This window comes from Heloderma suspectum, chromosome 2 (assembly GCF_057233095.1).
Source record: "Heloderma suspectum isolate Gila_16-S chromosome 2, 16-S_ref, whole genome shotgun sequence".
In the NCBI taxonomy this organism is placed as follows: Eukaryota; Metazoa; Chordata; class Lepidosauria; order Squamata; family Helodermatidae; genus Heloderma; species Heloderma suspectum.
The window spans coordinates 350,169,922-350,184,191 of NC_139459.1; the positions used below are offsets into that span (position 1 = coordinate 350,169,922).

At 46.2% G+C, this 14,270-nt stretch overlaps 1 long non-coding RNA gene across 1 annotated transcript in view; it reads left to right on the plus strand.

Annotated features, from left to right (window-relative positions):
• LOC146355483 (uncharacterized) overlaps positions 1-14,270 on the plus strand; it is a 36,553-nt gene that overhangs the window by 3,028 nt on the left and 19,255 nt on the right. The window contains exon 2 of the long non-coding RNA XR_014788636.1: positions 5,888-6,099. This is a non-coding gene — a long non-coding RNA (uncharacterized LOC146355483). The remainder of the gene's footprint in view (positions 1-5,887; positions 6,100-14,270) is intronic.

Below are 14,270 nucleotides of genomic sequence, written 5' to 3' on the forward strand. Positions count from 1 at the left end.
TTCTTCTTCTTCTTCTTCTTCTTCTTCAGATGCAGGCCATTGCTACAAGTGTCCAGATGTTCAACATCCAAACAAGGACCGAGATCAATGTGTTCCTAAGCTGATCAACTTTCTCTCCTACAAAGAAATGTTGGGGATCATCATTATCTTCCTTTCCCTTTTCTTATCCCTCACCGCTGGCCTTCTTTTAGTTATCTTCATTAAATATCGAGAAACTCCAGTAGTCAAAGCCAACAATCGCGACCTCACCTACATGCTCCTAATCTCTCTCCTGCTTTCCTTTTTCTCCTCCTTCCTATTCATTGGTCAGCCCCAGAAGGTGACCTGCCTTCTCCAACAAACTGTCTTCAGCATCATCTTCTCGGTTGCCGTCTCTTGTTTGTTGGCTAAAACGATCATGGTGGTGATGGCATTTGTAGCCACCAACCAGGAATCAGGATGAGGAAAGGGCTGTGGAGCAGTTGACAAACTCTACTGTAAACTCTTCCTCTAGTGTTCAAGTTGGCACCTGCATTGTCTGGCTTGGAATCTCTCCTCCATTTCCAGACTCTGACATGCTTTCCCAACCTGGGCAGATCATCCTGCAATGCAATGAGGGGTCTGCCATCATGTTTTATCTCACACTTGGTTACATGGGCTTTCTAGCTGCCACCTGTTTCATGGTGGCTTTCCTGGCCAGGAAGCTGCCTGGGGCATTCAACGAAGCCAAGCCGATCACCTTCAGCATGGTGGTGTTTTTCAGTGTGTGGGTGTCCTTTGTGCCAACCTACCTGAGCCCCGAAGGCAAAGACATGGTGGCTGTGCAGGTCTTCTCCATTTTGGCCTCCAGTTTGGGATTACAGGGTTGCATCTTCATCCCCAAATGCTACATTATTGTATTGAGGCCAGATCTGAATAAAAAGGAGCTTCTAATGATGAAACCAAAAGACTGCATATGATTTAAGTACACTTATTTTGTACAGTATGGTGGTAATAAAAACCAGTGTACCTGCCTTGGGAGTGAACGTCATTTGTAAGCTATTCTAACCAATCTCTCTTCTTTCCAAATGCATTGCAAGAAGAACTGATTTATTTTGCAAAATAGTTGGCAGGGTGGTGCCGAAAGGTCTCCAGCACATCTGAGGTGTCCCAGTATGGGGAAGGTTGGGTTAGACTGTGTGTGTTAGAGGATGTGACTCACGTTGCCTTCAGCATTAAGGAACGGTTTTAAACTCCAGGGGCCAATCTTCATGGTAACAGTGTGAGAAGTACTTTCATGTTATATCTGGATTTTCATGACATTGGTTTTGGTCCACCAGGGGCACATGATGTAAGAAAAGCAGAGTATACATTATTTAAAGACTGAGTTTCCTATGTCACACACTTGAATCCTCCATACTTTGGTGTTGGGTGGGCAGCATCTAGCCCGTAGAACTGAACATCATCAATGTGTAGGTGCTGCTCAGCCAATGAGAGAGGCTTGTTCCCCACCCCTGTCCACCCTCCTCTGCTCAGGGAAGTTTTCATCCCTGTCATTTGCCCCACACCTCTCCCCTCTCATTCACCATTGGGATATTATGAAGGATTCAAAGGTACTGCGGTATTATGAATGGGGGGGGGGGAAAAAACACTTCATATTGTGAATGAATGAAGTGGCTACTGTGCAATTCTGAATGACTGAGACAGTGCTACTGCTCTATGAAGAATGGGAAAAACAGGCTATATACTGTGAATGGATAAAGCAGTTACTGTCCTAGGCTTTATGTCAGAATTGGGAAAACAGTACTACTGTGATATCGTGAAAGGATGAGATCGCATGAAACAAATAGTGCTAAGTAGGAAAGCAGGCCTGTGTCCAAAAGTGCCCTGCTTTGAATAGGAAAATGAGAGAATGGGGTGGGGTAGGGGGAAGGTGTGGCCGCAACCCTTGACCATGTCATTGCCATATGATGGAGGCGTGGCCAGGATTCAATGCTGGGGGGATGGTGCCTGTATGGAGATTGCTCCTTCAAACCAACTTTTATACATGTTTTTGACATATTTTCCTTTTTTGCGCTTTGAATTACATTTTTGCATTTTAATAGATTTAGAGCAGATAAGGCCAAAATATCCTTTTTTAGTTCTTCGATGCTCACAGAAACAATCTTAAAGCAGAAAGATGACTGACTTACCCTTTTAGTTTGCTTGGTTGTTTGTTTTAAAGGGAAGTTATTATATTGTTGTTTTAATGTCATTTTCTTTTAAAAACTATTCTGTAGGACTTTTAAGATATTTTAAAATCTTTCTTTTTCAAGGGCTGTATGCTGTCAGTATGGCATCTTTCTCTCTTTCTTATGCTGAGGGTGTGGTCTAGATGGAGATTATGATGGACCAGAAGGGACCTAGCTCTTTTAGTGACTTTAGGGGTAGACAGTTCCTTGATTGGTGATAAATATTTCAGGAACAGAAGGTGGTTTGACCATGACTGTATGCTACTTAAGAATCACCCAGGTTTACACTATATACGAGAATAAAGGATCTAAATGTTTACCCGAAGAGTATGATAAATGGAAATGAGAATATCAAGCACTAATCAGTCAGAAGAGCTAAAGAGGGAGAGAAATGGAACCTACTAATACATGCTACACAAAAGAGAGATAGCAGATAATTTTGCCGACTTGTTACAGGGGCCCTGCTGGAACACCAAGAACATCCTGCCTGCTGTATTTCCAATTATGAGTGGGAAAGACATTGATTTTTCTGCAATTCATCAGGATCTTGACAAGTTCTCTTTGCTTAGGGCATTTCTACACCAGCCTAAAATCCTGCATTTGAAACAGGGCTTTCTCCTTCTGTTTTAAATGCAGAATCACGACTGACTCCCTTTACATGCACTGCCTCCCCGCTCTCCTTCCCCCCCTTATCCTCATATCTGAGTCTTCCCTTCTCTTTCACTGATCTCATTCCACTTCTTACCACTTTAACTCTTTGCACTGAGGCAAGTCAAGCGGAACTAGGGATGGCAGAGAATTCCGCCACAGATTTCAGTGATGCCAAATGCACTGACATTCGGCCCCCCAAAACCTGTGGCAGAAAGGCCTCCCACCCCCCGCCACCCCGCGGAATCCCCCCAGGTCGAAGCTTACCTGGGGTGGATGCTGTGGCCGCGGCAGCTCCGGCAGCGGCGGCTGGTCTCTCAGCCGGCTGCTGCGGCCGCAAATGGCGGCCATCATAGCAGCCGCCATTTGCGTCCTGCCAGGCTGCCGTGATAGGCTACGTAAGTATTTATGTAGCCTATCACAGCAAAGAGCAGGGACACAAATGGCAGCCGCTATGCCATTTGTGCAGCTGCTCTTTGCCCCGATAGGCTACATAAATACTTACATAGCCTATCACAGCAGCCTGTCAGGATGAAAATGGCAGCCGCTACGATGGCCACCATTTGCGGCTGCAGCAGCCCAGCCACGGCCGGAGCACCGGCTGCGGACAGCCCTGGCTGGTGGCTCCATGGATCCGCCGCAGACTGGAGCCAGCCAGGGAGGATTCCGAGGGGAGGGACGGAGCGCCTCTCCCCCACTGCGGATCCCCCACTGCGGAGCCAGGTAAGGGATTCGTACATCCCTAAGCGGAACACAATGGCATAATTTGATAGCTCATTAGCTGCAATCTATTTAGAAAAGGAACAAAGGGCATTTAGTTCAGGAGGCTCACGGCAGGGTCATGGCCTCATGTGAAGAGCCTGCAAACTCCGTGAAGGAGCCTTCTCAACTGCGGGATAAAAGCTCTGTGTGATGAAGCCCGTTGTTTCTCAATGTCTTCTGACACTGCAGAACGGCAGTCTCTTACTCCTAGAGAAATGATGGGTTTGATTGCTGAACTTAAATTTGGTAAAGCTCCTGGCCCAGATTCTATCCTTCGCCCCGCTCATCTTTTAAAATCTAACTCCAAATGGTGAGCTCCTGTACTTTCAGCTTTATTTGCTTTTATTAATAACTCCGGAAAGATTCCCAATATTTGGAGTAAACCGATTATAGTTCCTATTTTCAGGAAACGTGACAGAACAAATCCACATAACTACCATCCCATTAGTCTCCCCTCAGTAATTGGTGATCTATATGTGAGGTGTCTGAAACGTAAGCTGTTAACGTGGATGGAGGGTAATAGTATAATCGGTGGGAACAGACTGGGTGTAACGCCGGCCGTTCAACTTTGGATCATTGTTTTGGGTTAGATCACTTGGCAGAGAAATATCCCTCATTTCCTGGTGGGAAGCTTTTCACTGGTTTCATTGAACTTAAATTTGCCTTTGATTTGGTCTCGAGGGAATTGCTATGGTTTAAATTACATAAATGTTCTGTGGACAGGCCCCGACTGTTTCTCATGAAATGTTTGTATGATCAGACTTCTTGTCAACCTAGATGTGGGCAGCAGGGAGAAGTTTCTAATCCAATCTCTGCTACAAAGGTTATAAAAGAAAGGGATGTGCAGCTGTCAGGGCCCTTTTGATTTTGAGCAATCAGTGAATAACACTTGCAAGAGAGAGCTGCCAGGCAAGAAGATGTGTTATTATCTTGCAAATCTCTCCTAATTTAACCCCACCATTTCAGGGAATATCTTCACAAGCGGAAGAAAACGAAAGAAAAAGAGTTCCTTCATCGATCAGATGACAGCAAGCTAGCCCCATTCAGTGATTTACTGTGTGCTTTGCTTGTAACTTGCTACCTGAACGGCGGTCATTCCAGTCAGACTGAAAAGGGCCATCGCCCTCAAATTTCTGCATGACACGCAACACACATCATCACCTTCTTCTTCTTGCTTGGGGAGGTGGCTTCTCTGCCAGCAGTAGGGCAGGATCCCAATGCTGTACACAAAGCGGAGTGTGCCCATTTGAGAGATTCAAAAGCTCCTTCCTTCGATATAGGCACACATTTATTGGGCAGTGCTTTACAACAGGGAAATAAGTAATGGCTTTACTGTGTGGACGGGGTGACCACTGAGCTGTGAGAGAACCAAAGGGACAGCCCAAGAAATATACCAGGAGTCATGCAGACTAGAAATGTGCACAAACTTCATTTCCCCTATTTCTGCTCCCCCCACCCCCTGCCAGGGTTGTTCAGTTGTCCCCAGGGAATCAGCTGAAGAGAATGAATGAGGTGCTCAGACACCTGCCCAGCCAGCCCATCCTGTACCATGGAAATGCATTCTGAAAACAAGGGAGAGGTGATTTTGCTGAGAAAGGTTGCCCCTCCGCCTGCTTCCACAGAAACGTCAGTCTTGCAAGGGGCTCTTTCAAATTCTTCTTCTTCTTCTTCTTCTATTTATTACAGTTCTGTGATGCCTTTTCCCCTCCTTGAAGAACCCAAGGCAACGTACATGATCCTCCTCCTCTCCATTTCATCCTCACAAAAAGACCCCTGGGAGGTCAGTTGGGCTGAAAGCAATATCCTCACCCCCCGCCCATGTTTGTCTGCACTGGATTGTGCACACATAGAAACACACAGACACCACACTCCAACATAACTTTTTGGAGCATGTCTTGCCCTAGTTTGACCAGCTCTGGTTTTGCCTTTGACTCTGTTGAATTCAGTGTTACTATGAATGTTGCTCATTTTCTTGCTGATCCCAGCGTTTAAATGGCATCGCCATTGCATTGCATAGATTCCATGTCCCCACTCAGCCAAGAAGCTCACTGGGCGAGTTTGGACCAGTCACTGACTCTCCACCTAGCCTACCTCACAGGGTGGTTGTGAGGATAAAACAGAGGGGATGGGTTCCTTGGAAGCAGAAAAAATGTGGGATATAAATGTAAGAAAATAAATAAATAAATAACCAAGGGAAGTCTTTGTTTTAAATGGGAAATAGTGCACCATTAACCCAATCACAGCTACAATTTGTAACGATGCAAAATAACACGTAAACCTTTATATAGCCCATTACAGCAAAAAGCAAGGGATGCAAATGTCATCCGCTACTCCAGACACCATTTGCATCCGAAGACCGGCCACATCCAGATGTCAGGCAGTGGCCGGTCCCGGCCCACAGCTCAACAAACTCGTCGTGCAGTGGAGCCAGCCAGGGAGGATTTCGGGGAGTGGGACGAATCACCTCCCCCCAACTGCGGAGGCCCCCACCCGGAAAGAGGTAAGGGATTCGTACATCCCTAGAAAAATGCCTTGCTCATTCTGAGTCTCAGGACAGCTTCATTTTCATTATGGGAGGTGAGTTCCCCTTTTGCTACTATTTCGCCTGTGTATCTATAGGGCAGAACCTTTTTCATCCCTTCTCTTTAAGATCATTTCTGTTTGCTATTGAATCTACATATTTTTGTAGAGATTTGCATGGCATTGTGGAATGTCTTGTAGTTCCTTGCAAAATCTATACTATGTAAATGTGTTAAATATACAGAATTATTCCTGACAGAATACGTGGATAATTCCTCCTCATCCTCGTCCTCCTCCTCTTGGAGCACAAGCAGAACCCACGGAGTTGCCAAGAGCTAGCTAAGCACTTTTCATTTTTATTGGCATGCTGTGGCCCTTCCATCAGGAACTTGTTTCTTTATTCATGGTCAGTGAAATATTGTCACCATCTCTCATATCCTGAACACAGGGGAATCCAAACTTATGGCTTGTATCTGTGGAGAAGGATAGATCCTGTTTCCCCTGATCCCCTTTAAACTCCATGAACACCAAGATACTCCCTGCTAGGGGTGGACGAAACTTACTTACCTGCCAAGTGGTCCAGGTGACAGTCAGACCAATCTCAACATAGGCCAAAGAACTAAATCAAGGTCCATATCCAGTTGAGTGTCTGTATGTATAGACCAAGCAGAGAAAAGATTGGAAAAGTTTGGTTGCATTTCAGGTAAAACAAAGAATACAGTTACGTGCCTAAGGTCATTCAAACGTGGTTGAACTGCTCTGTCACTGACCCATGAAATAGAGCCACACTGGTGAGTTATGGAAACATGTATTCTTCAGATGAGCACCTGCAAATGGAGCCACAAAGAGTCAACAAAGTTGCTGGAGTGATTCTTGATGCCATTCCATTCTTGTAGGGATGAGGGAGAATTTCTCCCCGAAACTTCGGGGGGCTGAGTGCCAACGCATTCGGTCCTCCGAAGGTTGTTCAGGGAGAAATTCCTCCCCCCTGCCTCCCACCCCCCCCGAATGGGACTTACCTTTCACGAATGTCACTCCCAGCGGCAGGTCCCGGCGGCAGTTTGGCAGGTCTTCGTCAGGGGCGGGGGCAGCAGCCAGTCTTTCGACCGGCCGCCGCTGCCGCCATTACAAGAAAAGTAAAAAAACAACAACACGCCCCTGTGATAGGCTACGTAACGATTAACGTAGCCTATCACGGCTAGATTTGCAAAGTCAGCCGTGATAGGCTACGTTAATTGTCATGTAGCCTATCACGGGTGACTTAAAAAAAAAAAAGTGGCTAATGGCAGCCCCCATAGGGAGCCGCCATTCACATTCCTTATTTGGTCCCTGTAGTCTACGTAAAGATTTACGTAGACTACAGGGACCAAATAAGGAATGCGAATGGCGGCTCCCTATGGGGGCTGCCATTTGCGTACGCGCTTTTTTTTTTTTTAAGTCACCCGTGATAGGCTACGTGACGATTAACGTAGCCTATCACGGCTGACTTTGCAGATCTAGCCGTGATAGGCTACGTTAATCGTTACATAGCCTATTACGGGGCGTTTTTTTTTTTTTAACTTTTCTTTGGACGTTAGCGGCCGGGGAGACAGGGCGCTTCTTCCCGGCCTGAATTTCGGCCGGGCGAGGCGGGAAGCCTCCCCCCCGGCCTGAATTTTGGCCGGGCGAGGCGGGAAGCCTCCCCCCCTGGCCTGAACTTCGGGGGGAAAAGCGAAGCGCCTCCCCACCACCACGAAAAATGCTGCGGGACAAGGTAAGTCCCTTTCGTACATCCCTACAGCCCAGCCATGGCCGGAACTCCAGCTGCAGATGGCCCTGGCCAGAGGCTCCGTGGAGCTGCCATGGACTGGAGCTGGCCATGGAGGAATCCAAGGGGAGGGATGGAGCGCCTCCCCCCCACTGCAGATCCCCCACTGCGGAGCCAGGTAAGGGATTCGTACATCCCTAAGCCGAACACAATGGCGTAATTTGATAGCTCATTAGCTGCGATCTATTTAGAAAAGGAACAAAGGGCATTTAGTGCAGGAGGCTCACGGCAGGGTCATGGCCTCATGTGAAGAGCCCGCAAACTCTGTGAAGGAGCCTTCTCAACCACAGGATAAAAGGTCCGTGTGATGAAGCCCATTGTTTCTAAATGTCTTCTGACACTCCAGAATGGCAATCTCTTTCTCCTAGTGAAATTATGGGTTTGATTGCTGAACTTAAATTTGGTAAAGCTCCTGGCCCAGAATCTATCCTCCCCGCTGCTCATCTTTTAAAATCTAACTCCAAATGGTGAGCTCCTTTACTTTCAGCTTTATTTACTTTTATTAATAACTCCGGAAAGATCCCCAATATTTGGAGCAAAGCGAGTATAATTCCTATTTTCAGGAAACGTGACAGGACAAATTCACATAACTACCATCCCATTAGTCTCTCCCCTCAGTAAATGGTGAACTATATGCGAGGTGTCTGAAATTTAAGCTATTAATTTGGATGGAGGGTAATAGTATAATCGGTGGGAACAGACTGGGTGTAACGCCATGCCAGCCGTTCAACTTTGGATCATTGTTTTGGGTTAGATCACTTGGCAGAGAAATATTTCCTGGTGGGAAGCTTTTCACTGGTTTCATTGAACTTAAGTCTGCCTTGGTCTCGAGGGAATTGCTATGGTTTAAATTACATAAAAGTTCTGTGGACAGGCACTGACTGTTTCTCATGAAATGTTTGTATAATCAGACTTCACGTCAAAATAGATGTAGGGATGGCAGAGAATTCCGCCACGGATCACGGTGAGGCTGAATGCCAGTGCATTTGGCCCCCTGAAATCTGTGGCGGAACGGCCTGCCCCCCCGCCCCCCTGCGGATCCACCCCGGGACAAGACTTACCTGGGGCGGATCTTCCGGGCGGCAGAGGCAGCTCCAGCGGCGGCTCCGGCTGCGGCTCCGGCGGCGGTGGCTGGTCTTCCGACTGGCTGCCGCCGCCACCATTTGCAGTTTTTTTTTTTTTTACGGAGATGTGAGAGGCTACGTAAAAACTATGTAAAAACTTACGTAGCCTAAAACAACTGGGTAAAAAACAAAACAAAACTGAAAATGGCGGCGGCGGCAGCAATGCTATGCTATTTGCGTTCCCCTTATTTTTGCCGTCTTAGTCTATGTAAATATTTACGTAGACTAAGATGACCCAAACTAAGGAATGCAAATTGCAGCGTACATGTTCCCCCCCCCCCCCGAGCCCTCCGCTGCTGGAAATCCGGCTGCGGACGGCTCTGGCCTGGCTGGGCCTGGCTGGCTGCTCCGCGGAGCTGCTGCGGAGCACAGCCGGCCGCAGAGGATTCCGGGGGGGAGGAACGGAATGCCTCCCCCCCACCATAAACATAATGCATGAAAGGTAAGTGACTTTTGTACATCCCTACATAGATATGGGCAGCAGGGAGAAGTTTCTTATCCAACCTCTGCTACAAAGGTTATAAAAGAAAGGGATGTGCAGCTGTCAGGGCCCTTTTGATTTTGAGCATTCAACGAATAACACTTGCAAGAGAGAAGTGCCAGGCAAGAAGATGCGTTATTATCTTTCAAATCTCTCCTGATTTAAGATGTCTTATTATCTTGCAAATCTCTCCTAATTTAACCCCCCCCCCATTTCAGAGAATATCTTCACAAGCAGAAGAAAATGAAAGAAAAAGAGTTCCTTCATCAATCAGGTGACAGCAAGCTAGCACCATTCAGTGTTTTACTGTGTGCTTTGCTTGTAACCAGAACCTGGGGATTGTCAAACTGCTCCTCCATTTCAGATGGACTTGGATCAGTCTCCTGACTCCAGACAATGACAACGGAGTGCGGTTCATGAGCAGCTTCACACCTGTGGTGATCAGGAACGGAATTTGCATTGCCTTCTCAGAAAGCATCCCAGTGCTGGATCATAGAAAGATGTTGAACATAGTTTCATATTTGATAAAGACCCAAGTCAATGTAGTTGTTTGTCCAGTGGACTCTCAGATCATAGCAAAAGTAATATTAATAATGCATAGAGCTGAACAAATGACAAAACAAACTGTGGGGAAATTTTGGATTGCAACGGCTCTGCAGGAAGTGAGCGTCAGCTGGATGTTGATTTCCAGCACACCCCAGTTTCTTTGTCCTTCTTAATCAAGAAAGACAGACGGACACAGTATGACAATGTTGAATCATTTGTTTTTGCTATCAAGCATTTTGTAGAGACCGCATTTCATTGTTCAAATACCAGTCATGTGCTGTCTGGGAAAGTCTGGGAAAGATGCAGAGAAAAAGAGACCTGTAAGGACCTGCCCCAGGATGTGATTGAAAGGATCCTATCTCAAGACTCCTACAGTGTTTACAGTTCCATCCAGGCTGTGGCACGGATCTTACATGCCGCATACTCATCCCGATCAAATGGGATGAGGATGGCTGGCGGAGAGAAGCAGGCACTTCAAAGGTTTCAGCCATGGCAGGTATTCCTTCTCCTTCACACATTTCATTCAGTGATTACACTTATACCCCACCTTTTTTCCAAGGAGCTCAAGGTAGCACACATGTTGTCCTCTGCATTTTTGTCTTCACAACAGCCCTGTGAATTAGCATAAGCTTAGCGCTGGTGACTGGCCAAGGCAATCTAGTGAACTTCCTAGAGAAACCATAGTGGGGATTTGAACCCACATAGGGGCAGGAATGTACTGGTAGAGCCAGTGTATCAGGTGCCCCAGTCAGAATCCTTCCCTTGTTCAGTCAATGTTCTTTTGAATATCTGTGCACAACCAAAAGGGGATTCCATGGCTGTACCTCCTACCCAACTCCTCAACAATGTGCAAACCTGAGCTGGTGGGGGGGGATTATGTTGGTAATGCTGGGGTCTCCTAGTTAAAATTGTTTAGTCCCTTCACCATTCATGTAGGGGCAGCCCTCTTGGGTGTGGATTATATCCTCGTAGCGGTACCAAGTTAAAATTGTTTAGTCCCTTCACCATTCATGCAGGGGCAGCCCTCTTGGGTGTGGATTATATCCTCGTAGCGGTACTGGATGATATTATTCTGGTGATATGGTATGGAGGTACAGAGCATTGTCTATTTGTCATGTTGAGATCACTACCTGGATGGATTTAGAGACTTACAAGAACTGCCCACTTTGCCTTGAGTCACAAAGCCTCAAGGAAAGATATACCCACATTTCCTTGACTGTAAATAGAACTCTGCTAGTAACTGGGAATTCTGCACACAGGCTAACATACCATATTCCAGCCATAATAATTAAACAGGGCTCAGTGGCATGGAAGAATCAGTGTAGAGTGCAGCTCCAAATGGTCAAACCCAAGATGTACAAAATAATGCTGGGGTCTCCTAGATAAGCCCCTTCATGGATCACTGCCTTGTTGTGGCAAAGGGGCTTGTGTAACTCAGTGAAGCCATAAGCTATGCCGTGCAGGGCCACCCAAGACGGACAGGTCATGGAAGAGAGTTCTGACAAAATGTGGTCCACTGGAGAAGGAAATGGCAACCCACTCCAGTATTCTTGCCAAGAAAACCCCATGGAACGTATCACAAGGCTAAAAGATATGACGCTGGAAGATGAGCCCCTCAGGTCGGAAGGTGTCCAATATGCTACTGGGGAAGAGCAGAGGGTATTTCCAAGTAGCGCCAGAAAGAGTGAAGTGGCTGGGCCAAAGCCAAAAGAACACTCAGCTGTGGATGTGTCTGGTGGTGAAAAGAAAATCCGATGCTGTAAAGAACAATATTGTTTAGGAACCTGGAATGTCAGATCAATGAATCAAGGAAAGCTGGAGGTGGTCAAACATGAGATGGCAAGATTGAACATCGACATCTTGGGAATCAGCGAACTAAAATGGACAGGCATGGGTGAATTTAATTCAGGTGACCATCATATCTACTATTGTGGGCAAGAATCCCTTAGAAGAAATGGAGTAGCACTCATAGTCAACAAAGGGGTGGGAAAAGCAGTACTGGGGTACAATCTTAAAAATGATAGAATGATCTCAGTACGAATCCAAGGCAAACCATTCAACATCACAGTAATTCAAGTCTATGCCCCAACCACTGATGCCGAAGAAGCTGAGGTTGATCGGTTCTATGAAGACCTACAACACCTTCTAGAACTAACACCCAAAAAAGATGTCCTCTTCATCATAGGGGATTGGAATGCTAAAGTAGGAAGTCAAGAAATCACCGGGATAACAGGCAGGCATGGCCTTGGTGTACAAAATGAAGCAGGACAAAAGCTAATAGAGTTTTGCCAAGAGAACACGCTGATCATAGCAAACACTCTTTTCCAACAGCACAAGAGGCGACTCAACACATGGACGTCACCAGATGGTCAATATCGAAATCAGATTGATTATGTCCTTTGCAGCGAAAGATGGAGAAGCTCCATACAGTCAGTCAAAACAAGACCTGGAGCTGACTGTGGCTCAGATCATGAGCTGCTTCTTGCAAAATTTCAGCTTAAACTGAAGAACGTCGGGAAAACCACTAAACCATTCAGGTATGACCTAAATCATATCCCTAATGAATATACAGTGGAGGTGAGGAATAGATTTCAGGGATTAGACCTGATAGACAGAGTGCCTGAGGAACTATGGACAGAGGTCTGTAACATCGTTCAGGAGGCAGCTACGAAATCCATCCCAAAGAAAAAGAAATGCAAGAAAGCCAAGTGGCTGTCTGATGAGGCTTTACAAGTAGCTCACGAAAGAAGGGAAGCGAAAAGCAAGGGAGAAAGGGGAAGATATACCCAACTGAACGCAGAGTTCCAGAGAATAGCAAGGAGAGACAAGAAGGCCTTCTTAAATGAACAATGCAAAGAAATCAAGGAAAACAACAGAATGGGAAAGACTAGAGATCTCTTCAAGAAAATTGGAGTTTTGTGCAAAGACGGGCATGATAAAGGACCAAGAAGGCAGGGACCTAACAGAAGCAGATGAGATTCAGAAGAGGTGGCAAGAAGAGGTGGCAAGAATACACAGAAGAACTATACAGGAAAGATCTGCATGTCCCTGATAGCCATGATAGTGCGGTCACTGAACTTGAGCCGGACATCCTAGAGAGTGAAGTCAAGTGGGCCTTAGGAAGCATTAGTAACAACAAAGCTAGCGGAGATGACAGTATTCCAGCCGAGCTATTTAAAATCCTAAAAGATGATGCTGTTAAAGTGCTGCATTCAATATGCCAACAAATCTGGAACGCTCAACAGTGGCCACAAGACTGGAAAGGTCAGTTTACATTCCAATTCCAAAGAAGGGCAACGCCAAAGAGTGTTCAAACTACCTCACCATTGCGCTCATTTCACATGCCAGCAAGGTGATGCTCAAAATCCTACAAGCTAGGCTTCAGCAGTATGCGAACCTAGAACTACCGGAAGTACAAGCTGGGTTTCGAAGAGGCAGAGGAACTAGAGATCAAATCGCCAACATTCGCTGCATCATGGAGAAAGCAAGAGAATTCCAGAAAAACGTCTATTTCTGCTTCATTGACTACGCTAAAGCCTTGGATTGTGTGGATCACAACAAACTGTGGCAAATTCTGAAAGTGATGGGAGTACCAGACCACCTTACCTGTCTCCTGAGAAACCTATACGAGGGTCAAGAAGCAACAGTAAGAACCAGACATGGAACAACCGATTGGTTCAAAATTGGGAAAGGAGTACGACAAGGCTGCATATTGTCACCCTGCTTATTTAACTTATATGCAGAGTACATCATGAGAAATGCCGGGTTGGATGAATCAGAGGTCGGAATTAAGATTGCTGGGAGAATTATCAACAACCTCCGATATGCTGACGATACCACCCTAATGGCAGAAAGTGAAGAGGATCTAAAGAGCCTCTTGTTGAGGGTGAAAGAGGAGAGTGCAAAAGCTGGTTTGAAACTCAACATTAAAAAAACTAAGATCATGGCATCTGGCCCCATCACTTCCTAGCATATAGAAGGGGAAGAAATGGAAGCAGTGACAGATTTTACTTTCTTGGGCTCCAAGATCACTGCAGACGGTGACTGTAGCCATGAAATTAAAAGACGCTTGCTCCTTGGGAGGAAAGCTATGGCCAACCTAGACAGCATAGTAAGAAGCAGAGACATCACCTTGCCGACAAAGGTCCGTCTAATCAAAGCTATGGTTTTCCCAGTAGTAATGTATGGTTGTG